Source organism: Pelodiscus sinensis, chromosome 1 (genome assembly GCF_049634645.1).
Source record: "Pelodiscus sinensis isolate JC-2024 chromosome 1, ASM4963464v1, whole genome shotgun sequence".
Taxonomy (NCBI): Eukaryota; Metazoa; Chordata; order Testudines; family Trionychidae; genus Pelodiscus; species Pelodiscus sinensis.
In genome coordinates, this window is record NC_134711.1 from 24,505,857 (window position 1) to 24,532,243 (window position 26,387).

The 26,387-nt window shown below is 43.3% G+C and overlaps 1 protein-coding gene across 3 annotated transcripts in view; it reads left to right on the top strand.

The window, feature by feature from the left end:
- Positions 1-26,387, top strand: part of LHFPL3 (LHFPL tetraspan subfamily member 3) — a 412,985-nt gene that overhangs the window by 32,338 nt on the left and 354,260 nt on the right. The window lies entirely within an intron of this gene.

The following is a 26,387-nucleotide window of genomic DNA, read 5'->3' on the forward strand; positions in this document are numbered from 1 at the left end:
AAAGACCAGATTCCCTGGGGGAGACCAGATTTCACAGCCATGAATTTGGTAGGGACCTACTGATAAGCAGCTTTTCCCCCTTTGTACTCTGCAAAGTTGAACTTCATGTTATGCTGTCTGAATGAAATATTCACCTCAGTACTGACCTTTTGCTTGTACAATTTGTCCAATATTTTCTTGGAGATGTTTAGAAGTAGTGAAGCAGAAGATCCCTTACTTTAGCCAGCATCTGCCGTGTATTACTCTTCATTCTGGTTATATCCTCGAGTTGATTCCTTGGATGAAGTGGCTGTATATATTTAAATCTAGCAATCGTTTTTGAGTTTGGTGGAACTATATTTCCTGTGCTAGGTAGGAAAGGCTTCTGTCATTTATATTTAAGGACAAATAAACTGGAAGGTGTAAACCCATTCTCTAAGCAGGGCCCATTCTGAAGTTTAGAGTTAAGTGTCTGGGTGTTAAGGTGTTGCTATGCTTCTATTCAGTTACTGAGAACAGAATTCTTGGGGTGAGAGAGGAACTCCTCTGTCCCTCTCTTGGTTACCATTAAGGGCTTGCTAGAAAGGAAAGAATAGTCTTTTGACAACAATATATGGAGTCAAGAGCTTCACTTTAAACCAGGGCTATTCAACTCTGGAAGCCCCAGGGGCCACAATGATATTCATAGCACATGCTGAGGGCCGCAACTTAAATGTCGTTTCATATACAGGGAAATAAATATGTAAATAGCTCCTTTCTCACTGATGGGCATGAATACAAAGATTAAGCCTTAAGTCGTGGCGCCAGACCCAAACGTGGCCAGTGTGAGCCAGTCAGCACCTCTCAGGCTCTGCCCTCAAGGCTAAGCAGCCAGTGTATTGAGCCTTGCCTAAATCCAAACTGCACTTCAGGCCACAAACAAATGGGCCTTGGGACTCATGTGGTCCATGGGCCACATGTTGAGTAGCCCTTCTTTAAGCCTTAGCTCTGCCATGCACTTCTTGTGCAACCTGGAACAAATAATGTTAAATTTTGGGTACTTATATTTTTCTGTCAGCAAAACAGAGATGATGAAAATAATCATTTGTTCTGTGGTAGCAAGTAGAAGCCCCAGATAGGACAAGGACCTTACTATTCTGGATACTGTACAAACACATAGGCTATGTCTAGATTACAGGGTTTTTTTCAAAAAAAGTGGCCTTTTTTCGAAAAAACTTCACCTGTGTGTAGACTGCCGCCACGTTCTTTTGAAATTAAATTGAAAGAACACAGTGGTTTTTTCGACAGCAGTAAACCTCATTTTACGAGGAAGAACGCCTTTTTTCGAAAGAGCTCTTTTGAAAAAAGGTGTTCTTGAACACAAACAGAGCTTTTTCGAAAGAGAGCATCCAGATTGCCTGGGTGCTCTTTCGAAAAAGTGGATCGCTTTTTCGAAAAAAGTTGTGACTGTCTAGATAATCTCTTTCGAAAGAAGCTTTTTCGAAAGATTCTTTCGACAAGGTTCTTTCAAAAGAAGTGTGTAGTCTAGGCATACCCATAGTGACAAACAATTCCTGCCCTGAAGAACTTAGAGCCTAAATAGAGAACACAGACAAGAGTGGAAAGAAAACAGTGGTACAAGTCATGGAAATGATTTGATCAATGTCACACAGTAGAGCTGAAAATAGGACCTAACTCTCTTGACTCACATTCCAGGTCCTTAGACAGGAGACCACAGTGTCTCACAAAGGCACTAGGAGCATAAGTTCATTCATTTCTATGAAGTACTTTGAGATGCTTGAATGCTGTTCCAAGAGGTATAGCAAAACCGCTTGGTAATATCAACTGTAATATAATTAAGTGTAACGTCTCTGTTGGGAGGAAACAACAAAGAAGCCCACCAAAATAGCATTCAGTTTTAGAAAGGGGAACTACACAAAAATGGATTTTAAACCAAAATTGAAAGGTACAATCCCAAAAATGAAATGTCAGCAAGCTGCACGGAAATTTTAAAAAAATGCTATAATGAAAGCTCAAGTTATACCCCAAATTAAAAAAAAAACATAGTGAGAGGACCATAAGCTGTGGTCTACCTTAGGGAGTTATTTCAAAATACAAAACAACAAATGGAACATTCACACTACCAAGTTCATTATTTTGAAATAACAACTCCTGCTTTCCACAAGGAATAACGCTTATTTCAAAATAGTTATTTCAAAATAGTGGTAGTATGGACATTCCACTGCTGCTATTTTGAAATCACCATTCCACAGAGTCATTCAAAGTTATCACTCCTCATTGCTTCCTGGGGCTCTAAGTCGAGATAGTATGTCCATAGTAAGGGAGCCTGTTTTGGACAATTTGGAGGCTTCCCTGTAGTATGGACATGCTATTTCAAAATAGTTATTCTGGGAGTTATTATTTCAAAATAAGTTATTTTGAAATCATTTCCTAGTGTAGACATGCCCTCAAGATGCCGGCACCGTTAAACAACAAAGTAAAAGTGGCCAGAGGCAAAACGGGCATGCTTTAAAAATTAGAAACTAAATTATTTTGAGGAAAATAGAAAGAAACATAAACTCCGGCAAGTCTTGTATACAAGTACAATTAGGCAGACCAAGAAAGACTTTGAAGATCAATGAGCCAAAGTAGGTGTCCCAGTCTGTGCCATTTCTTGTACCTCCCATTGGCCAGGAATGGCAATCCACTGTGAACAGGAGTTTGAAGTGGCCACACCAGTGGAGGCATAGGTAAATAAAGCACCAATGGCCTGCAGGGGCCAATCCTGGTGGAACACTTCTGGCCTGTGAGCCAGTTACTGTCCACTGCTGTCCTAAGCAGACAGTGAAGAGTTACAAAGGCATCTCATAAGACCGGGTGACATTTAAAAAAAAATGACAGATGAAACTCAGTGTTGATAAATACATAGTAATGTACATTGGAAACATATACACACAAAATGATGGGGCTCTAACTTCACTGTTACCACTCAAGGTGTTACCACTTGGAGTCGTTGCAGATAGTTCTTAGAAAACATCTGCTCAGTATGCAATGGCAGTCCAAAAAGCAATGTTGGAATGTTGGAAATCTTTAGGAAAGGGAAAGATAGTAAGACAGAGTATATCATAAAGCCACTATATAAATGCATGGTGTAGTCACATCTTGAATAATGCATGGTGATCCGGTCACCCCATCTCAAAAAAGATATATTAGAAAGGTAGAGAGAGGAGCAACAGAAATGATTAAGAGTATGGCACAGCATCCATATAAGGGGAGATTAAAAATAGTATGTCTTTTCAGTTTGGAAAAGAGATGACTAATGGAGATATGATAGAGGTCTATAAAATCTTGACTTGTGGAGAAAATGAATAAGGAAATGCTATTTACTCTTTCTCATAATGCAAGAACTAGGGGTTACCCAATGAAATTGGTAGGCAATATTTTAAAACAAAAGGAAGTACTTCACATAATGCACAGTCAACCTGTGGAAATCTGCTAGGGGATGTTGTGAAGATCCAAATTCTTACAAGGGTTTAAAAAGAATAAGATACATTCCTGGAGGATAGGTCCATCCAAGGCTACTAGCCAGGATGTGCAGGGATGCAGCACAATGCTCTGAAGTACCTAGCCTCTGTTTGCCAGAAGCTGGAACTGGACACCAGGAGCTGGGTCATTTATTGATAGACTGTTCTGTCCATTCCCTCTGGCTACGGCTATACTGCTGGTTTTTTGTGGAAGAGGATATGCAAATGGAGCACTCATTTGCATATCTTCTTCCGATTCTTTTTGCGGAAGAGGTTTTTGCAATAAGAAACCCCGTGTAGACGTGGCCATTTGTCGGGAAAACCCTCTTTTTTGCAAGATCCCTTCAAAAATCGTGGTTTACAGGATCTTGCAAAAAAGGTTTTTTTCCCGACAAATGGCCACGTTCACACGGGGCTTTTTATCGCAATAACCTCTTGGCAAAAAGAATTGGAAGAAGATATTCAAATGAGCGCACCATTTGCATATCCTCTTCTGCAAAAAAACAGCAGTGTAGCCATAGCCTCTGAAGCATCGGGCATTGGCCTGTGTCAGAAGACAGCATATTGGACTAGACGGACCATTAATCTGACCCAGTATAGCCATTCTTATGTTCTGATGATAGGTCCCATAAAAATGCAAAGTGTCATTGTTATTACTATTATAACAATTTTTTTTCAAATTTGCCATGCTTGCTTTAACTCTGTATCTCTGCTAGTCCCATTGAAAGTTAACCTACATTCTGTACTGGTCAAGCTGAATTTAGAAAATCTGTGCAAAAACATTCATGTCTCCAACATGTTGGCTTTCCAATGCACAAAGAATTTCTTGATATTTAAAAGGAAAACAAATCCAGTGTAAAAATAACATGAAGAATCTGGCAAAAAGCAAAAACCTAAGGAAATTCTAATTTAATTTTTTATTTCAAAATGCCCTTGGTTTATGTCATTGTACCCTTTGCAACTATAGGATTTCTGATTATGTCTTTCTCAGAAACCCCAGACCTACTATCTAAATCTGAGACATATGTTAAGGATGGAATGTAATTAGATTTAGAATTGTGATTTAGAATTGTGTTGGTCTGTGTCCCTCCCGCACCTTGGTACAGCTCAGCTCTTGGACCAGTTAATCCATGGATCATGGGCATGACACTATGTGCATACTAAATAATGCTGAAGCTAACTAAAATGCTTATGATACCAAATATTGTATATAGCAGCAGCTTTTCTAATGTTAACTCCATGCTTTTTCATTGTTTTACTATAAAATAACAAAGGTCCTTATGCCCTGATGGATGTTTAGCTATGAACTAACTTTTGTGAACAGGAGCCCTTTACTGGGGAGAGGAAGATTTTATTAATTTGCTTGTAAAATTTCAGCTCTAGCTGGAAGCTAGTGTCATCTCAGAATAGGAGACAGGATTTCCTAGATTCTAATCACAGTTTTGACACTAAGGGTGCATCTAGACTACATTGCTCTTTTGAAAGAGGAATGTAAGGGTACGTCTAAACTACATGGCTCCGTCGACGGAGCCATGTAGATTTGTTGTTTTGGCAAAGGCAAATGAAGCCGCGATTTAAATGATCGCGGCTTCATTTAAATTTACATGGCTGCCACGCTGAGCCAACAAACAGCTGATCAGCTGTTTGTCCGCTCAGCGTGCTAGTCTGGATGCTCCCCTGCCGACATCAAAGCCCTTTGTCGGCAGCCCCATTATTCCTCGTGGGATGAGGTTTACCGGGGCTGCCGACAAAGGGCTTTGATGTCGGCAGGGGAGCGTCCAGACTAGCGCACTGAGCGGACAAACAGCTGATCAGCTGTTTGTCGGCTCAGCGCGGCAGCCATGTAAATTTAAATGAAGCCGCGATCATTTAAATTACAGCTTCATTTGCCTTTGCCTATGTGTCTAATCTACATGCCTCTGACGACAGAGGCATGTAGTCTAGACACAGCCTAAATGAAGGAAATCGAAAATGCAAATGAAATGCAGATTTACAAATCTCATGCTTCATTTGCATAATTGCATCCGATCACTTTTTCGAAAAAGGTTATTTAAAAAAAAGCTGTCGAGACGGTGTCCTTTAAAAAAAAAACCCTTTTCAAAAGAACCCTTATTCCTGAAAAAATGAGGTTTACAGGGTTCTAGATTGCTTTTTTTAAAATAACCTTTTTCGAAAAAGTGATCAGATGCGATTATGCAAATGAAGCGTGAGATTTGTAAGTCTGTACTTCATTTGCATTTTCGATTTCCTTCATTTACATTCCTCTTTTGAAAGCCCCGCAAGAGTCCCCTGGCCCTCGCAGGGAACATGATCAGAGATTCCTACTCCTCCTCTGCAACATCTTCTCTCACCTCCTCCACTGAGGGGGATCCCCGACTCACCCCCTGTCCCGTTCCGCACCGCTCCCCTTCCTCAGCGTCAGTTCACCGCTTTTCAATTATCATCCACCCGCGTCCCAGTGGCGCCTCCGGTGACATCATCGTGAGGTGCCCCCGGCCGAGCGCTACCTCCCGGCACGGCCGAGTCGGCAGACCCCAGATGCGCGGCAGCCCGCCCGGCCTCTGCACGCTCCCCGCCATCCCTGGGGAATTCACCCTGACTCTCCGGAGTGTGGGGCTGGAGCGCCCCATCACAGAGGGGTTGTGGTGGGAAAGGGATATTGTGGTTGGAAAGGGATATAGGAGCAAGCCAGAGGCCCCTGGGGGGGGGGGGGGAAGCTCTGGGGAGAGTTACTGGGGTCCTTGAGAGAAACTCTTCCTCGGGGCCTCCCGGATGCGCACCCTGGCCTGATGGTCCTGGCGGATGGCAGTTGTCCGCAGCTGCTCAAAGGGTCTCCCCTCCCAGCCAGCCTCTGCTCCCCAACCTAGGAAGAAGGCCTCCCCCTTCCTCTCCATAATGTTGTGGAGGACACAACACCTTGGGGATGTTGTGCTCCCCCACATCTAGGTGTGTCAGGAGGCTCCTGAACCACGCCATGAGGTGGCCAAAGGTGCACTCTACTTGTATTGTCGCCCAGCTGAGGTAGGAGTTAAATTGGTCCCTGCTGGGTCCAGGTGTCATAAGCCTGGACACCTTGTGCATCAAGGGGTAGGTCTCATCCCCCATGATGCACATTGGCATCTGCACATCCCCAACCACAAGGTCACAGCAGGGGAAGAATGTGCCCGCCTCCAGCTTCCTGAAGAGACTCGAGTTTTGAAAGATGCAGGTGTCATGCACCCTGCCCAACCACCTGACAAAAAATTCAGTAAAATGTCCACAGATCAGGATGTGGGTCCATCTATGGCTCCACCGTACTTCGGGAACTCCAGGGAAGCAAATCCAGCTACGATCAGGTCCAGGTGTCCCAGGTGGATGACCCTGCACAGCAGGATGGAGTTGATGGCCCTCACAACCCACAGAAGGAGACAAACAAACACACAAAACAGAGAATGAGAGGGAGTGCCTGAGCCCTTGGGAGGTACCCGCCCTCCTCTCTTTCCCCCCCAAAACAACCCCATCAGCCACCCCCTATGAGGCCACCCCCGCAGCACAGGGCTGTATGAGGGTGGGATGGCACAACCCTCCTGGGGGACAGGGGTTCCCCCACAGGTCTCCCTACCCCCAACGTCCCCTTTCCCGAGGGTCCCTTTTTCTAGGACTCCCCCACACACACACCAGGGACTGCAGCCCGAGCATGCCATGAGGAGGGCCCCGATGGTGGACTTCCCCACTCCAAACTGGTTGCCCACTGACCGGTAACTGTTGGGAGTGGTGAGCTTCCAGATAGCAATTGTGACCCACTTCTCCAGGGGGATGGTGGGCCACAGTGGGTGTCGCGTCGTCAGAGGGTGGGAGTGAGCCAGGCACACAGCTCCAAAAAGGTGGCTTTCCGCATGCAGAAGTTTTGGAGCCATTGCTGGGTGTTCCACTGCTCCAGGACCAGCCAGTCTCACCAGTTGGAACTTGTGTCCAGCCTCCAAAAATGCCTCTCCACTGTGGTGTGTGATTGCACGGATCTGGCTCTCACACACAGGGAGAGGGTCTCAAGAATGAGCTCTGAGTCTAGCTTGTGCAGGGCCAAGAAGGCAGCCTGCACAAACTGCTGCAGAAACTGCCTTCTTGTGGGGCCATTGAATGCCATGGGGCAGCTCTGGCTCTATGGCACAAAGAAAAATGCTGTGGCATCGAAAAAAGCTGGGCAACCAAAGCAGGCAATGCAAGAGCTTTGCTGTCCCCTCGAAGAGGTAGACAAGCATGCAGCAGAAGCAGAGAAACAGCTGTCCGGGGGTTCCTTTAAGCGTGTGTCTTAGCTAGGCTTCGGCAACAGCACTTGGAAGCAACTGGTGACCTAAAACTCTGCCTGAACTGATTCTGGATGTTCTTGTATGTGAGATAGAGTCCATACTGATTGGATGCTATCTTTTGAAAAAGCAGATCGCTTTTTCAATGCACTTTGGCAGTGTGGATGCTCTCTTTCGGAAGAAGTTTTTCTGGAAGATCTCTTCTGAAAAAAGCTTCTTCCAAAAAAAGCTTAGACATAGCCTAAGTTTGTGTGGCCTTGAGCACGTCACCCAACATCTCTGCTTCAGTTTTCCCAGCCTTGAAACAGGGAAGTATCTCTTCCTGGGGATGTGGAGATTCATTAGCTAAATTTAGAATGCTTTGTAAATTGAGACATTACACTTAATCTGAAAGCATTTTGCAAACATTCATGAGCTAAGCCTCTGAGAACATGCTGTGACACTACACCCCGTATTTTTCATAGAAATATTGTTATAACATCATTATAGCATAATTAAGATGTGTTTTATGCAAGACAGATCTTGTGAGATATCACTGGAAAGGTTGAGATTCACTGAATATGATTATTCTATTTGTATGCATGTATCATTTTTGTATCTAAAGTTAGGAATATTGACTATACATGTGTACTAAAAAGTATTTTTACCGGGGGAATTCCCACCAGACAAAATGCAATCAATCTGGCTGTCTAGCTGGAAACAAGTCAATTGACTGTTAGGGAAAAACAGTAGGTCTTTGGACACGCTAATCTCCAACCTTCCTAGGATGCTACAAATGGCCTTTGACCCATGGCTGCTTTGACATTGCAGGGTCTTGTGATCATGTGACCTGGTACTGGACTCCATGAAAGAATGCTATTATTTTTCTGTGGCGGGGAAGGAAACACACTGGAAAACAAAGGGTTGCCGACATATGTAAAAACCTAATTAAGGATGGGAGAAAGGTGTGACAATTTTTGTTCTTTACTGATGACTGCTGAAAACATCTAAGAAACAAAGATGGAGGTGCAAGTGAGGGAGGAGAAGAGTTGAGCTGAATAAGATGTCTGGCCTGTGAAAGAAATATCTGTACTTTTAAACTTCAAGCAAGAGCAGCTTGCCTTCAAGAACCTCTGCAAATGCTTAAAGTAAATAACATTTAGGATGAAAAATTACCACTTGTAACCAGTTTCTTTAGTATCTACGCTTATATTGCCTTCTTGTTCTATTTGTTGAGTTATCTGCTTTGATCTGTTTGCTATCCTTTATAGTCACTTAACATTTTTTGTAGGTAATAAACTTGTTTTTGTTTTCTCAAACTAGTTTATGCAATTCATAACTGGGAGAAAAGAAGGAGCTGTGCATATCTTCCTCCACACTGAGGGAGGGAGTGAATTTCATGAGCTTATGCTATACGGTTCTATTTGTAGTGCAATATGATACAGTTTTGGGTTTACACTTCAGAGTAGATGTATATTTGAATGCTGGAGAATTCCTTGGCTGAAGGAATGCAGTGCTGATTTCAGCGTCTATGGCTTTCTGCAGTTGGGTGTGTCCCTACCTGTGTGTGTGCTGGTGAAGGTTTGAGGCCTGGTTCAGTAGTGTAAGGGATCTCAAACTGGTGGAACAAAAGGGCTCTGTGCTATACCCAGTACATCACGTGGCCCCCTGGAGGAGGGGGATAACCCTCACACACACTTGCCTAGGAGGAAGGGTAATAGTGTTCCTATTTAATGGATGAGGAGAGTGAGGCATAGTGAAATTAAGACCAGCATTTTAAATTCTAGGGACTAAATTAGGCATCTTAATAAGTAACCTGATCTTCACAGGTGCCAAGTACCTGCAGTCCACACTGAAATCTGTAGGTTCCAGAAAATCGGGCTAGTAATTTAGCGTGTCAAAATATGGATTTAGCTGTATAACTTTAGTCATCCAAATTTGAGTGTGTTGAGGAGGATTCCACAGAAAACATGTGGGATACCCAGGAGTAGAACCCAAATTATCTGAGTCTCGCTTCTCTGTCATAACAAGGTCACTTTTCTTTGAATGCTCAGTTCACAATAGACTAACAAAACATGTAGATGGTATCATGAGCTTTCGTGGGTACAACCCACTTCTGAAGAAAGTGGGTTGTGCCCACAAAAACTCATGATACCATCTACATGTTTTCTTAGTCTTTACGGTGCTACTAGACTATTTGTTGTTATTTAAGTTTTCCCGGTAACAGACTAATTCAGCTACCCCTCTGAAGCTTTTTTTCACAATAGAGTTATAAATCTCTCAAACAAAGGGCTTGTACTGGAAATCTAGATATCAGCCTAACTACAGCTGTACAAATAGCTCCAATCTTAAAACATAGCACAGATTAACCTAGTATCCAGTGAGCTACTTTTGGTGAGGTATTATTTAGCATTGAATGACCTTTTCCTTTTTACTTTCTTTCTATGCATTATCAATAAAATCAATCCAAGGTTAGCTAAAGTCATATTCTGGTGCAGCTGATATTAACCTTACAGTAACAAATATATAACACAATGTGTGCCATTCAGAAATGTTTACATTACATATCCTGTCTCCTTCCCTATGCAGAGAACAGGGGGAACTAAAAGTGGTAGAAGCAGAGAGGTTCTGTGTCACAAAGGTAGGGGCAAGGTTTTGGGAGCTGTGTAGATCCCTTGTTTGCTCTGAAGGAAAGCTCTGCAGATGCTCCTTATCCTCAAGCAGTACAGGTAGGGCAGAAGAAGATTAGGAGCTATGTCAATGGATTTGTGACTACCTAAATCCATGGCCATATTCTTCCCATGGTGGAAGAATGCAGTACCCATGGGGAGATATTGCAGCTGCAAAGTTGTAGTAGTAGCCAAGAAGTGGTTCTACTACTTCACCTCAGCCTTGGGGAGCAGCTTCCTATCCCCCAGCCTATTTAGATGACTTATGTGCTTTCAATACAATTTGGCTCTATTAAAGGGTAGCTTTTCTTTCCCCTTCAAACTCAATATTCTTAGATTTTAATCTGTATTCCACTGTCATAGCAGCCATTTCTAATGCACTGGAATTTCAAAACTTCTTTTACTACCAATGATATCTCAGGTTTTATTTCTAAGTCTAAGTTAGATAGGAGTGTGTGTGCACATTCAGATGAAAGACCTTAATAGGCGAGCAGTGAGGATGGGGGGGAGGACACTGCAAAAACACTGGAAAATAAAAGGGAGGAAAGAGTACAGCCAATGCCCCTGTGCCACCAAGAGGTAATGATGCCCTACTAGCACCAAGCTGCAATAAAATGCTGATGGGGCAAAGAGGGACAGAAAGTCCAAGGCCATCCTGTGGGGAAGGAGCTGGGAGACAGGAACAATATAGTGATTTGGAATTCCAATAAGTCGGAGCTGGAACAGAAAGAGAGACAGGCTGTGTAAGGAGTAGTGTTACAAGTGTAAGCTGCCTTTGTATCTTGCCAGCCTATATTTATTATGTTTAGCTGTCATAAACAGTAGACATGAAGCCAAACTCTGCCCTCACTCTCTAGTAACACCACTGAATGCACTAGTGGGTGGTAAAAGTGTGAAGACAGAATGAGGCTGCGGGATGTGAGATGCCAACCCATTGACTGTGTGACATTACTATTACTTGAATTCTTTTTTTCCATACTAGAGTAGAAAATATGTGATTTTTTTGGAGTTCCCTAAGATGTCTGGGAAGAATCACTTACCTGACAGGCCCCATTCTTTCCTGCTATTGCTCAGCAATTTATATACCCCACTTCACTGCATTTAAGTGCCCAGACCCTCATTTTGTGGATGCCTCCGTGTACACTGATCTGCTGTTTCTGTGGAAGTGGTGCACTCCAGTTCACTGGTTTTGCCTCAGTTCAGCACTCTTCTTAGCACAAGGCATTTAGTTAGACATGTCTAAAGTAAAACCAAACTGAAGTTCATTTATCAGAGTTTGAGATGGAGATCTAAATTAAAGCAAGTGTATGGATTGGAAACATAAGGTGACAAGAGAAGAAAAACAAACAATGAATAGCCTATACTTATTACCTTATTAGACAGCAAAGTAATGTATTTCTCACTCAATGGTCAGTCCTTGCAGTACTTTTCCAGTTTAGAGAGCTGGGATTCACCTATCAAGAGAGCCCTGCTGGCAGAGTTTCTTTTCTATAATGGATAACAATCTATGCTATTTTTTCTGCTCCTGTACATTTACACGCAATTGTCTCTTAGCCCAGAGCACTCCTTCTTCAGAGAATTCTCCTGGGGTTGGTTTGCTGTAAATGCTCAAGTCTGCACCTGGTCCAAAAAGTAAAAAATGTGCTGTCTCCACAGATGTTTGTTGTTCCTAATGCTGATTGAGCTAATCCTGAGCTAGTCACATAAGGCATATCTCTGAAACTGTTTCCCTATACAAACATTTTCTGGTAAACCATGATGATCTTAGTTTTCAGCAGAAGTCACAAACAGCCCATCTTGGTGAATATGGAGAAGCTGGTTGGGTGTAAGGGTAGTATACTTGCCTGGGTATGTTTGTCTCACAGCATGGCTAGTGGGAGAGCAAATGAACTGGTGGAGTGGAGACCAGGCATTGTGACATGCTTGTCAGTCTACAAGACCTTTAGGCTGTGTCTACATTGGCAAGATTTTGCGCAAAAGCAGTAGCTTTTGCGCAAAATCTTGCCACCTGTCTACACTGGCCACGAGTATTTGCGCAAGAACACTGACGTTCTAATGTATGAAATCAGGGCTTCTTGCGCAAATACTCTGACGCTCCGTGTAAACCAGTTCACCCCCAGAGTCCACTCTGAGTTAATTGGGGTACAGAGAGTTCAGCCTGAGAAGTCACACTTAAGGCCGGTGGCCCTTTTATCACGCACACTCGCGTTACACCCGAGCCGGTCGGTCTGCTGGCGGAGTAGGGGGGTTCGGGCCCGCCCCCTCTCCGAACCCCGGCCCAGGGCCCTAAAGGCAGGGACCCGTGGTCCCTCCCTTGCGGATGGGGGAACGCCCCAAAACACACCCGCTCACGGGCTCCACGACCCCGCCCTGGGCCGCTTCCTGCTCCACCAGGCCTCCCGGCCCGCTTCCCTTGACCCTTCCTGTCTCACCTCTCCCTCCGTTTCTCCCCGCTTTGCTCCATCCACCGTGCTCCCCTCCTCCGTGCCAGCCCTTGGTTTAAATCCCCCGCCGGCTCCATTCCCCCCTTGCGTCACTTCCCCTGCGACGCCTCCTGGCCGCCCCTCGCTTATGACGTCATCAGTCGGCGTCTGCCCGGCCCCTTCTTCTTGGGCCCTGCTGGGCGGCGCACGCTGCCCCCCGACGCTCCCTGTGCCGGCTGCCGGTGTGCCCCGGGGGCCCGCCACGGCAGGCTGGGCCGTGTTCCCCGCCCCCCGATGTACCCGCCCGGCGCCTCCCGGCGCGTCCTCCGCACGGGGCGGGAGTGCCCCGTCCCACCGCCCGACGCCTCCCGGCGCACTCTCGGTGCGGGGCGCGAGTGCCCCGTCACACCCCCGCTCAGGGATAAGCCCTCTTGCGCAAGTATTCTTGCGCAAGAGGCCAGTGTAGACAGGCAACGTTAATTTCTTGCGTAAGAAAGCCCGATGGCTAAAATGGGCATCGGAGCTTTCTTGCGCAAGAGAGCGTCTACACTGGCACGGATGTTTTTGCGCAAAAGCACATCTTTTGTGCAAAATCATGCCAGTGTAGACATAGCCTTAAAGTTTTGATACACCAACATGAAACCAAATGCTCTCCTCCATGTGACACCAAGGAACTGGATGAGTGCAAGGGCGGGTGAAAGTCCCTCCAAGGCCTGGAAGGTAAGAGAGCTGTGTAGTGTGCTCCTCTCCTCAGGTGATCATGGGAGGCACTCTGTATGGGTAAGGCACAGCAGGAGAGGAGCAGAGCCATGGAGCTATCACTGTGTGTTGCAAAACCAGGAAGGCTTCTCATCAGAAAATCATAGGCAATAGTACAGGCCTACTCCAGCATTAATTCTCCTTCTGGGGCTTCTGTGCTGTCTCTTGCAGGGATGAAAGGATGAGTGGGCCAATGGCAGGCTGGCTATGTGAGGTTTGTGGGCTTTGTGCAGTTTTTCATACCCCACCCCCACTCCCTAGGGGACCATGAGGCAGCAGCTTCCCATGATGTAACTTGTGGAGTGGTTTCTCAACAGGAAGGGATCATGTGAATAAACATATTTTTATTTTACATGGTTTGTATAAGTACTGAAGATGCTGCGTGAACCTTATGATTTATACATCTCCTAATTCACCAGGCTATGACAAATTCTGATTCCAGGGCTGTCCAAACTGTCATCCCTCCCCACCACTTCCATTCCATCTGAATGACATTCTTTTCCTCCAGCTGCCCTAACCCTTCTGCATCTCCCCAACAACAGCACTGCCTGGCTATCTGATTCTCCCCACTTTCAGTGTGCAATTGTAACTGCCACCAGGCAGATTTGAACCTGAGACCTCAGTGTAGGAGCCTGTACAGCTTGAGCTATAAAGCCACCTGCTGTCAGCATATCTTGTAGAGCTCTCTCATTCTTAACTCTGGCTGTAAGTGGTCTCAGTGCCAATACTTGGAACAAGGAACCACACTGGGTATGTGGGTTACAAATGCAGTGTCGTATACTCTGAGGGTATGTCTACATTAGCCTCCCTAGTTCGAACTACGGGGCTAATGTAGGCATTCAAAGTTGCAAATCAAGCCTGGGATTTAAATATCCCATGCTTGATTTGCATCTTCCCGGCCGGTTGACATTTTTTGAAATTTACAAGTCCGGACTAACTGCCCGCGTCTACACGCGGCAGGAACCTGGTATTTCGAATTCAAGCCCCTGAATCGAACTACCTGTTAAACCTCCTTACAGAAGGAATAACAGGTAGTTCAATTTAGGGTTTTAATTCGAAATACCGGGTCCCTGCCGCATGTAGACGCGAGCAGTTAGTCCAGATTGTAAATTTCAAAAATGGCTACCGGCCGAAAAGATGCAAATCAAGCATGGGATATTTAAATCCTGGGTTGATTTGCAACTTCGAATGCCTACATTAGCCTCCCTAGTTTGAACTAGGGGGATAGTGTAGACATACCCTGACTCTCACAGGAACACCTGAAAGCTAGGACCAGCCCAACTAATGACTGAAGAATGAGTACAAGTGCCAGTGGTTTCAAAGTGTCTTAGGGTGTGTCTAGACTACAGGGTTTTGTCGACAAAAGTGGACATAACGTCGACAGAACTCAGCAGTTTTGTCGACGCTGGTAAACCTCATTTTACGAGGCATAACACCTTCTGTCGACAGAGTTTCTGTCGACAGAAGGTGTTATTGCATGTAAACTGTCCTTTGCGTCCACACTACCATGTCGACAAAGCAGCTTGCTTTGTCGACAGAACTCAATGTAGTCTAGACGCTCTTTGTTGACAGAAGTTTTGTCGACAGTATCCGTCGACAAAACTTCTGTCGACAGAAGCCTGTAGTCTAGACGTACCCTTAATGTCCAGCAACTAAGATTTGTATTTCACTCCTAAATTGGCACCAGAAACAGCACAGTCATGTCCTGAGCACCACCTTCAAGCCAGATATCACCCTGCAGCACCTTGTCTCTGTTTTCCTTTCCCCTAAGAATGGCAAACTCCACAGTATTTCTAACAAAACTACCCCTTCTTGCTGGTTTATTTAATCTTGCACGCAGGCTCCACTGGCTCTCAATTGTTCCTTTGATTCACCTTGAGTTGATCCAATCATGCTTGCAACAGTCTGTTGTGAATAGAACTCAATGGCACAGGCAGCATCCATTGTTCTTTTCATGAGTCCACACAAGAAAAAGCATATAGAATACAGATGATGTTATAGTTGACATTGCCTGTTTACAGTATAGTGATTGGAGTCTAATTGACAATGAATACATAACTCAATGCACCAAGTCATTAGTAAAGTATGTTTTCATTCTTGCACATACCACAGTTCAGGCAGCATACACACAGGACTCATTGTAATGTTTAAAGCTGTGTTGCAGAGGTGTAATTCCCTTGCCATTCTGCCTATGGAGTGTTGGTGAGATAGACAGCGTGCCTTCAGGCACACTGGGGGCGGCACACATAGAAGTGCCTCTTGCATCTCATTAATGGAGGTATAGCATTCACTCCATTAGCGCTGTCATGCCAGCGCACTGGGGTGAAGGGCAGCGTTCTGACCACATTCCCCTCTATCCGGTAGGGATGTAATATCCCAGTTAATCAGTTAACCAGTTAAACGTTAGGCTTGCCTAACATTTAACCGGTTATCTAACTAAAAACAGGATCTGGGCTGGAGACCACTTCAGCCCAGCTGAAGTAGCCTACAACTTGCAGGGCTCCCACCCCCCAGCCCTGCCATGAACATGGGCTGCTCTCACCTGCTGGAGCAGCCCCTTCCTGTAGGGCGCCCAGGCCCACCATGGACAAGGCCTTCTCTGGATGAGAGTAGCTTCTGTCCACAGTGGGCTCCCTATAGGGCTGAAGCATCTCCCTGCCTGGGGCAGCTAACCAGAACCAGTTACCATTAGCCATTTAGGATGGTGCTTTCAGTTTAATTGGTTAACCAGTTAACCTTTCACCTCTCTAATATCCTGGCCACACACTTTGTCTGGAATATCATGCCTCTGCATTGCGTTGGAATCAGTGCACTATGATCCCAGAAAGAAGGATATCATTCACATTCTCTACTCCTTGTGCAGTCTGACAGAACCTATCCCAACATGTAGTGTACCTCATCACCAATAACAATGTGAAACCCAACATTCACTGTGGCCTCAAGTGAACTCGCTCAGGAAAATAATAAAAGACAAAAACAGCACATCACCCGTGAGTGAACATTTTTCACAAAGCAACCACTCCATAGCTTACCTCGCGGCCCTCATCCTCAAAGGAAACCCACACAACACCTTCAAAAACTGAGCTTGGGAGCCAACATTCAGAATTTAGCTTGATAAAAAAAAAAACGGGCTGAACAGAGAGACTTGATTTATGGCATTATTACCACAATCAGTAAGCCTCTTAACCATCCTGCTCTAGCTTTCTCCCTTCTACACTTCCCTTTTCCCGCTTCCATGACTGGAGAGATGTTAACGGGCTACTTCATCTTGAATGGTCCCTTGAAATGTGTTAACTGCTTATGCTACACAGTCTGTTCCACCTTGTATTTAGCTGCGATACTCTTGAGTACCTTTCCCAGATTTGGAGAAGAGCAGTGTGTAAGCTCAAAACTCTGTCTTTCTCATCAACAGAATCTGATCCAATAAAAGATAATACCTCAGCCTCTTTATCCTCAATAATAATATTCAGGTTGTTTTTCACCCTTCCCATAATTTGCAGGAATCACCCCAGTGCTGACCTTCATGAATAAACTGTTGTTTGTGTATTTGAGACTGTACATTCCCAATCACTTTTTTCAAGTTATGAATTTAATTCTCACTGTTGTCTGTAGGAATATAAAATGTCCTTGTCAATAATACTGTACTGTGCCATATTTCATATCGTTATGTGATATAAATGATGCCCATGCTTTCCTGACCTGAAATCACATCACTGTCTCATTGTAGAAAGAAATTTTTACAATTCATGTATTCTGTTTAGTTTCTGTCATAAAAATTCATGGGCCTGAGCACTGTGTGATATAAACCTGGGTTGTCCCCATGATGGTTGTTGTGGTACCCAGCACTGTGAGTCACTTTGTAAACCCTGCCCCCCCAGCTCTGCTCCTGGCATGAAAGTCTTGCTGGTGCTTAGGCACCCAGGCAGCTCTGAGCTATGCGGCTATGTCTAAACTACAGTGTTCTTTTGGGATACTGGAAGTAGCGGTATCCCAAAATAGCTATTCTGCTATTTTTGATTGCATCTGTTATTTCAAAATATAAGGGGCTCGCTAGTCCGATCTCTGTAAACCTCATTCCACGAGGAGTAAGGTATATTTCAGAATAGCGATGTATTTCAAAATGAGTACTGTGTAGACAGCGCCAAATTTTGAAATAAGCTATTTTGAAATAACATCAAAATAGATACACAATTTGCATCGCTCAAATTGCGTATCTTATTTCTATCTATGGTGCAGTGTAGACGTACCCTGCCAGTCCCTACTTTGCCCAGCAGGTTAACAATAGGTATTTCCTAGTCACAGAGCCCCTTTGAAGTGTTCCCCTGCAGTGTTCAGCCTCTTAGCCATTGAAAACCTGGACTGCCAGTCTCCAAAAGAACAGCATACAGTCCTGAGGTTTATATTTCCTATATACTGCATCCGTGTTGACGTCACATCCCTTATCTAACAAATCTTGTGTTTTCTGCTGGTGACTCATAACTTGATATAGACTTAACATATTTTCAGTGTATATACACATTCCTCTGTACATATTATTGTGCATACATTTCATAAGATTAATGACCAGTGCAACCCTAGTTTTCATTTAAATATCACGTGACATTTTTTGGTGAACCAGAACATATGTACCAATAGTCACACCAGAGTGTGAGTATCAACCTTAGGGCAAACTGTTAAAAACCAGAGTACCAACCAATGTTCCCTTTAATTGTTTCCATCCCGGTGCAGAATAAATTTTGTTGTGTGCACCAAAGCTTGTGTGGATGTACACCACCAGTAAAAACACATGCTGCTGGCTGTGGAACTCTGCTAATCAGCTGGGAAGAATTTTAATCTCTTCTCAGTGGCCATCCCAGTGCTCAACTTACAGGGAACACTGGTAGAAACTCCAGTGTTCTAAACTTAGATATTGCTAACAGAGTGCACCAAATGTAAAATCCTTGGGCGCTTTAACAGCATTAACATAGAGTAACAGATAGTTCTCTTGGGTACTCTAGTCTGTCTTGCTACGTGGATGAGCATATTCCTGTAATGGACCCTCACATTAAGAAGCACAGCAATTGTCAGGTTACTCCTAATCCCAAAGGATTTATTGTGTTTTAGCATCTTATAGTAAATTATATGAGGACTAATTAAAGAGGAAAAGGAAATTATTTACAAGATTGAAATAAGTCATCACAGACACATGAATGAATTAGTCTTGGGTTTCAAGAAGGCAATACAGGCTTCTATAAATCAGCAACCTATGTTTGTCCTTTAGGGCATATCTACACAACAGGGCTAAACCCAAAACAAGCTATGCAACTTCAGTTTACGTCATTTGTGTATCTTAAGTCAAAATAGCTTATTTTGGCATTTGGTGCTTTCTACACAGCAGGAAGTCCAAGGAATAGCACTCTTCCTCCAACTTCCCTTACTCCTTGTAAAATGAGGGTTACAGGAGTTGGAGTAAGAAGTCCTCCAGCTTGACATAATGTCAAAATAATCTTGAAATAACTGTTTGTAGTGTAGATACGGATTATATTATTTCAGAATAACATTAGTTATTCTGAAATAACACTGCTGTGTAGACATAACCTTAGGGATAACTCAGGTTAAGCAGCTCGGCTCCTTTGCTTGTGCTTAGAAACACTTGCCTCCCCACCAAAGTGTTCCAGCACTGTAGAGATCCTTATTTCCTTTGGTTTGGGGTTTTCATAATGCTCCTGGCATATGCACACGATAAACTTAACAGTAACAAGACACCAGGACCAGATGGTATTCACCCAAGAGTTCTGAAAGAACTCAAATGTGAAATTGCAGAATTATTAACTGTGGTTTGTAACCTGTCCTTTAAATTAGCTTCCGTATGTAATGACTGGAAGATAGCTAATGTGATGCCAATATTTAAAAAGGTGCTCTAAAGATGATCCTGGCAATTACAGACCAGTAAGTCTAATGTCAGTACCGGGCAAATTAGTTTAAACTATAGTAAAGAATAAAATTGTCAGACACATAGATGAACATAATTTGTTAGGGGAAAGTCAATGTGGTTTCTGTAAAGGGAAATCATGCCTTACTAATCTACTAAAATTCTTTAATGGGTCAACAAACATGTGGACAAGGGGATTCAGTGGATACAGTATACTTAGATTTCCAGAAAGCATTTGAGTAGGTCCCTCACTGAAGGTTCTTAAGTAAAGTAAGTTGTCATGGGATAAGTGGGAAGGTCCTTTCATGGATTGATAACTGGTTAAAGGCAGAAAACAAAGGGTAGGAATAAATGGTAAGTGGCGAGAGGTTCCCCAAGAGTCTGACCTGGAACCAATCCTGTTCAACTGATTTATTAATGATCTAGAAGAAGGAATAAACAGTGAGGTGGCAAAATACATATAATATGATGGGGACTAATTTAGCTACAACTACTCAAGAGAGAGATATTGGAGTCATTGTGTATAGTTCTCCGAACATATCTACTCAATGTGCAGCGGCAGTCAAAAAAGCAAATAGAAAGTTACGAATCATTAAAAAAAGATAGAGAATAAGACAGAGAATATCTTATTGCCTTCATATAAAACCATGGTACGCCCACATCTTGAATACTGCGTACAGATGTGGTCACCTCATTTCAAAAAAATATATTGGAATTGGAAAACGTTCAGAAAAGGACAACATAAATGATTAGGGGTTTGGAACAGGTCCCATATGAAGAGAGATTAAAAAGACTTGGACTTTTCATCTTAGAAAAGAGGAGACTAAGTGGGGATATGCTAGAGGTCTATAAAATCATGACTGCTGTGGGAAAAGTAAATAAGAAAAAGTTATTTACTTATTCCCACAATATAAGAACTAGGAGTCACCAAATGAAATTACAGTAATAGGCAACAGGTTTAAGACAAACAAAGGAAGTTTTTCTTCACTCAATGCATAGTCATCCTCTGGAATTCCTTGCCGGAGGATGTAGTAAAGACTAGGACTTTAACAGGGTTCAAAAAAGAGCTAGGTAGATTCATTTAGGTTCATCAATGGCTATTAGCAAGGGTGGATAGGAATGGTGTCCCTAGCCTCTGTTTGTCTATAAATGGGTGACAGGAGAGCGATCACGTAAGGATTACTTGCTGTGTTCCCTCCCTCTGCAGCATCTGATATTTGCCACTATCGGCAGACAGGCTACTGGGCTAGATGGATCATTGGTCTGATCCAGTATGGCTGTTCTTATGTTCTACGCTTCAGTGGGAGAAGTCCACTTGCATGACTCATCTTCCTGAGGAGGACAGCAGAACGAGTCTTTTAACCTTTTGTTGATGGCTTCTCAATACAGACGTAGAAAGTTTCCAGTTGTAAATCTTACTATAGTGCCTCTGGCACTGATGGGTCTCCTCCTTCAGCTGGAGCCTAGCAATTTCTGTGGAAGAGTAGCTCTTCACTCTAATAAATATCTTTTTTCTGCATGGCAAGTCATATAGTTATAGAGGATCTCAGTACAACTGGTCAAATATTATGTTACAATATGAAACACCTATATTATCAGTAAGATTATTGCATGCAGCAACTGGAAGCATTCAACAGAGTCTAAACACTAAACACTTTCTTGTAATTAGAGGGTATGTCTAGAATACATACCTCTGCCAACAGAGGCATGTAAATTAGACTACCCGACATAGACAATGACGCGGATCGGTCAACAGGGATGCCTTTGTTGACCGCTCCTGTAAACCTTGTTTCATGAGGCATAAGGGAGCAGTTGACAAAAGTGTTCCCTGTCGACTGATCCGAGTTTTGGCTGCTGTGCTGTGCCGACGATCAGCTGAGCTGGCAAAACGCGGTGGCCATTTTTATTTTAATGAAGCGGGGGATATTCAAATCCCCGCTTCATTGACTATGTCGGGTAGTCTAATTTACATGCCTCTGTCAGCAGTCTAGACATACCCCTAATGTCTATTTTATTAATGTTAACCCACAAGTGAGCCAGGCATATTCCAGCTAGGCTTCTCTCTGGCTAGGTCTACACTACCAACTTAATTTTAAAAAAAGTTTCAAAATAATAGCTCCCTGTGGTGGCACATGCACCTCCCAACCCTGGGGTGTGGGTACCCAGGTGTGCAAGCACCACCTGGCCTGGCTGCAGGGTCATCTGTGGCCTCTTTCAGTCTGTAAAAAAAACAACACATGGTCTAGGGTAGTTTAACTTAATGCTAAAGTCAATAATGTTAGCTCTTGTCTCAAGGCAGTATGGCCTTACAACCAGAGTCAATAGTCAGCCTTTGTCTCAGGGTAGTGCAGCCTAATGGGTAGAATCAATGGTTAGCCATTATCTCCATGCCATATAGCCTAAGGGCCAGTATTGATAACAGGGGATGACCCTTAGTTCAAGACAACATGGCCTACCGGCCAGAGTCAATATTAAATGGCCCTTTAATGCAAGGTGACGCAGTCTGTCAGAGTCAATAACAGGTGGCAAAAACCTCAGTAGGGGGACCTGGGTCCAGCCTCCTCCACTGGGTCCCAACCCAGGGCCCTATGAGTAGCAGAGCATTCTGCAGCTTGCTCGGTGAGGAATCCAGCCAGAACACACTGAGCTTATCCAGGTGGGAGATACTGCAGCAGCACTCTTCCTGATCACTTCCTACCGGTGCTGGTGGGGCAGAGTGCCACAACATCCCAGGGTCTTCTGATTCCCTGGCAGCTGCTTCTCCCTGAGGCTCTTCTGTTTTGGATAACTTGCTGTGGGCTCCAGGGTCCCTAGCTAGTGCAGCTCTGGAGGGAAGTCATTCCCCTTCAGCAGCCCAGACTGAGCTGCTCTCCTGCCTTTTATACTGCCCCAGCATTTGGAGCATGCCCAGTCTGGGTGTAGGGGTGGGACTTAATCCGCCCACAGAATTTTACCCACCTTCTGTTTCAGTGCAGGGTATGCACGGCCCATCACACTCCCAAGATTAAGATTTAAAAAGAGCATGTCCACACTACAGGGAAGCCTCAAAATTAGTCCAAGGCATGCTCCCTCAGTGTGGACATGCTATCTTGACTTAGAGCCCCAGGAACCACTGGGGAGTAATTACTTTGAATGACTCTGTGGAGTAGTTATTTCAAAGTAAAAGCAGCTGAGGGTCCGCACTAACCCCTATTTCGAAATAGCAATTTCAAAATAGGTGCTATTCCTCATAGAATGAGGGGTTATTATTTCAAAATAACATGCCCATTATTTCAAAATAATTTATAAATAATGGGTTTGCTGTGTGAACGCTCTGCTTGTTATTTCAAAATAAGGGGAGTTATTTCAAAATAACTCTGTAGTGTGGACATGCTTTCACTGTCAAGTTGAGACATAGGGATCTTGGCATGAGCTGGCACTTTGCCTACCAACATCACAGGCAGAATCAGGACTTTCCTGGAATCCCCTTGCCTGCTGGTATTAAGAAGGTTTGTAGGTCACATTCACATAGTGACCTGTGTTTTGAAAGTTACAACTTTTAGTCGGATTAGGGAGATTTTAATCAGCACAAATGACGTTTAGGCACCTGACTCCCATTAGCTTTCAAGGGATGTATAGTTGGGATTTCATTTTCCCTTTTCTTGGCTGTTGAGTCTGCATAACTGCTTACATTCTGTTAATTAGTATGCCTGGTTCGGTAATTTAGAGCATGTTGATCCAATCCTTAGAGATATGCATTGTTTGGATAATATTTCAGGTTTGAGGAACTGCTTTTTCAAATGTGATATGTGTTATTACTTCCGTTTTGTTCCACATAGACTATATATATTTCACTTCAGAACTGAAAGTCCTCCTTTTGGGGTAATCATAGAATCATAGAATCATAGGACTGGAAGGGACCTCGAGAGGTCATCGAGTCCAGCCCCCCGCCCTCAAGGCAGGACCAAGCTCCATCTACACCATCCCTGACAGATGTCTATCTAACCTGTTCTTAAATATCTCCAGAGAGGGAGATTCCACCACCTCCCTTGGCAATTTATTCCAATATTTGACCACCCTGACAGTTAGGAATTTTTTCCTAATGTCTAATCTAAACCTCCCCTGCTGCACTTTAAGCCCATTATTCCTTGTCCTGTCCTCAGTAACCAAGAGGAACAAATTTTCTCCTTTCTCCTTGTGACACCCTTTTAGATATTTGAAAACTGCTATCATGTCCCCCCTTAATCTTCTTTTTTCCAAACTAAACAAGCCCAGTTCATGAAGCCTGGCTTCATAGGTCATGTTCTCTAAACCTTTAATCATTCTTGTCGCTCTTCTCTGTACCCTTTCCAATTTCTCCACATCTTTCTTGAAATGTGGCGCCCAGAACTGGACACAGTACTCCAGCTGAGGCCTAACTAGTGCAGAGTAGAGCGGCAGAATGACTTCACGAGTTTTGCTTACAACACACCTGTTGATACAACCTGGAATCATATTTGCTTTTTTTGCAACAGCATCACACTGTTGACTCATATTCAACTTGTGGTCCACTATGACCCCTAGATCCCTTTCCGCCATGCTCCTTCCTAGACAGTCGCTTCCCATCTTGTATGTATGGAACTGATTGTTCCTTCCTGAGTGGAGCACTTTGCATTTCTCTTTATTAAACCTCATCCTGTTTACCTCTGACCATTTCTCTAACTTGCTAAGGTCATTTTGAATTATGTCCCTATCCTCCAAAGAAGTTGCAACCCCACCCAGTTTGGTATCATCTGCAAACTTAATAAGCGTACTCTCTATCCCAATATCTACATCATTGATGAAGATATTGAACAGTACGGGTCCCAAAACAGACCCTTGTGGAACTCCACTTGTTATCCCTTTCCAGCAGGATTTAGCACCGTTAACAACAACTCTCTGACTACGGTTATCCAGCCAATTATGCACCCACCTTATCGTGGCCCTATCTAAGTTATATTTGCCTAGTTTATCAATAAGAATAATGCTGTGCTGCATACAGTAAAATCAAATTTTGATTCTTGGAACTTTTCCATTCCATGTTAACATATTTATTAGTGCATGTGCATTGATAAATAAATCAGTTGGGCGACTTTAGAAGATGTATAGGCATCTTTGAAGCATTATTTTAGACTATCCTATTCTGCTGAGCATGGATATTGGAAATGTAGTTAGAACACTTTCCCTTTCTTCCCCTACCCTGTGCCATTTAAAATTGTGATTAAGTTATGTTTATACAGATGCTTGGCTGATCTATGAAGAATAATGTGCACACGTTTAATCTATTCTTGGGCCCATTTAAAAGATAAGTATGACACTTCATCATCTCTTTTATGAATGGAGGTAGTGATAGCTCTGATTCAGTGCAAGTGATAGATATGCCGTATTATTGACCAAACCATTAGTTTGTACTCAGTAAGCCTGGCAGGGTTTAACCTGAATTTGTGATTTAAAACAATGGTGTGATTTATTATTTTTTGTGTTGTGGCAGTACTTACAATGTGCTGGGTATTGTGCAAACTTATAGAAAGATGTAGTCCCTACCCTGAAGAATGTACAAGGTAAGATGACAAGCAATAGAATGAAGGATGAGAGAGAGCTATACAATGTAGAATCATAGGTGGCTTCCTTTTCTTTTCTTTTCTTTTCTTTTCTTTTCTTTTCTTTTCTTTTCTTTTCTTTTCTTTTCTTTTCTTTTCTTTTCTTTTCTTTTCTTTTCTTTTCTTTTCTTTTCTTTTCTTTTCTTTTCTTTTCTTTTCTTTTCTTTATTAGTACCTACTATTCCCAAACTCCCATTTACTCAGCTATTATTAGTGGACTATTGTTATCACTGTAGAAGGGAGTTTTAGAGGAATTTGAAAGAGGAAATAGAAACTTTGCAGAATTGTTCAGAGAGGATGTGTCATGTGCAAGGGATGGTGGCATCAAGTGGCTGAACTATTTTAATGTGTTTTAATAGCTTAAGACATTGGATTTGTCAAGAACTTTTACTTCCCTTGGAAAAAGATAGAAGTAGCATTCATAATTATATTGTGAAAATGAATCATGGGATGTTTTATTCCCTTACCTTTTGTGGACTAGATCTAATAATCCACCATCTAGTTGAATCAAAGTGCTGAACTGAGTGCATGATATGATTTTTTAAATGCTCCTCTTCTTCCCCAAGGATCTTCACCTATGGATTCCAATAGAGACCAAGTTCTTGCTTCTTTCAATCAATATCTCTTGGTGGATAATGATAAACACCATGAGATGCTATCTGAGTCCATTGGTATGCAGATAGTATCCAACTCAATTTATCCTCAATAAATGCAAAAATGTGTTCTTGAATAAAGCAAGGACCTAGATGAAGAGAGGGACTGACTTACTGTAAACTCTTCATCTCAGCATCCTATCCTCTATATTGGCTTCCAGTCATATTCTAGGTCCATTACAAGGTCCTTGCCCTTATGCTGAACTACTTCCCACAGTCATTCAAAGTAATTATTCCCGTGCTTCCTGGGGCTCTAAGTTAAGGTAGCGTTTCCACATTAAGGGAGCCTATATCAGACTAATTTTGAGGCTTCCCTGTAGCGTGGTCACGCTATTTTCAAATAGTTACTTTGGGATTTGTTTGCTGTGCTTAGGTAAGGAGCCAGAGAGAAATACAGCATCTTTTTACAGTATGATGAATATAAGCCCCAACACTCCTTTGTGTTCATTACAGCTGATTTCCGTCTCTTTTCTACCATATTTTAAGTTTCTTTATGTGAAGGACCTGCATACAATCAGTTTATTTTATTATCAGTTCAGATGTGATCAGTGTTTGTTCTATATTGTGCTGTTTGGTATTCCGCCAGTTTTGTGGAAAATAAACATTTTTATAAACATTAGGGTATTTGGAA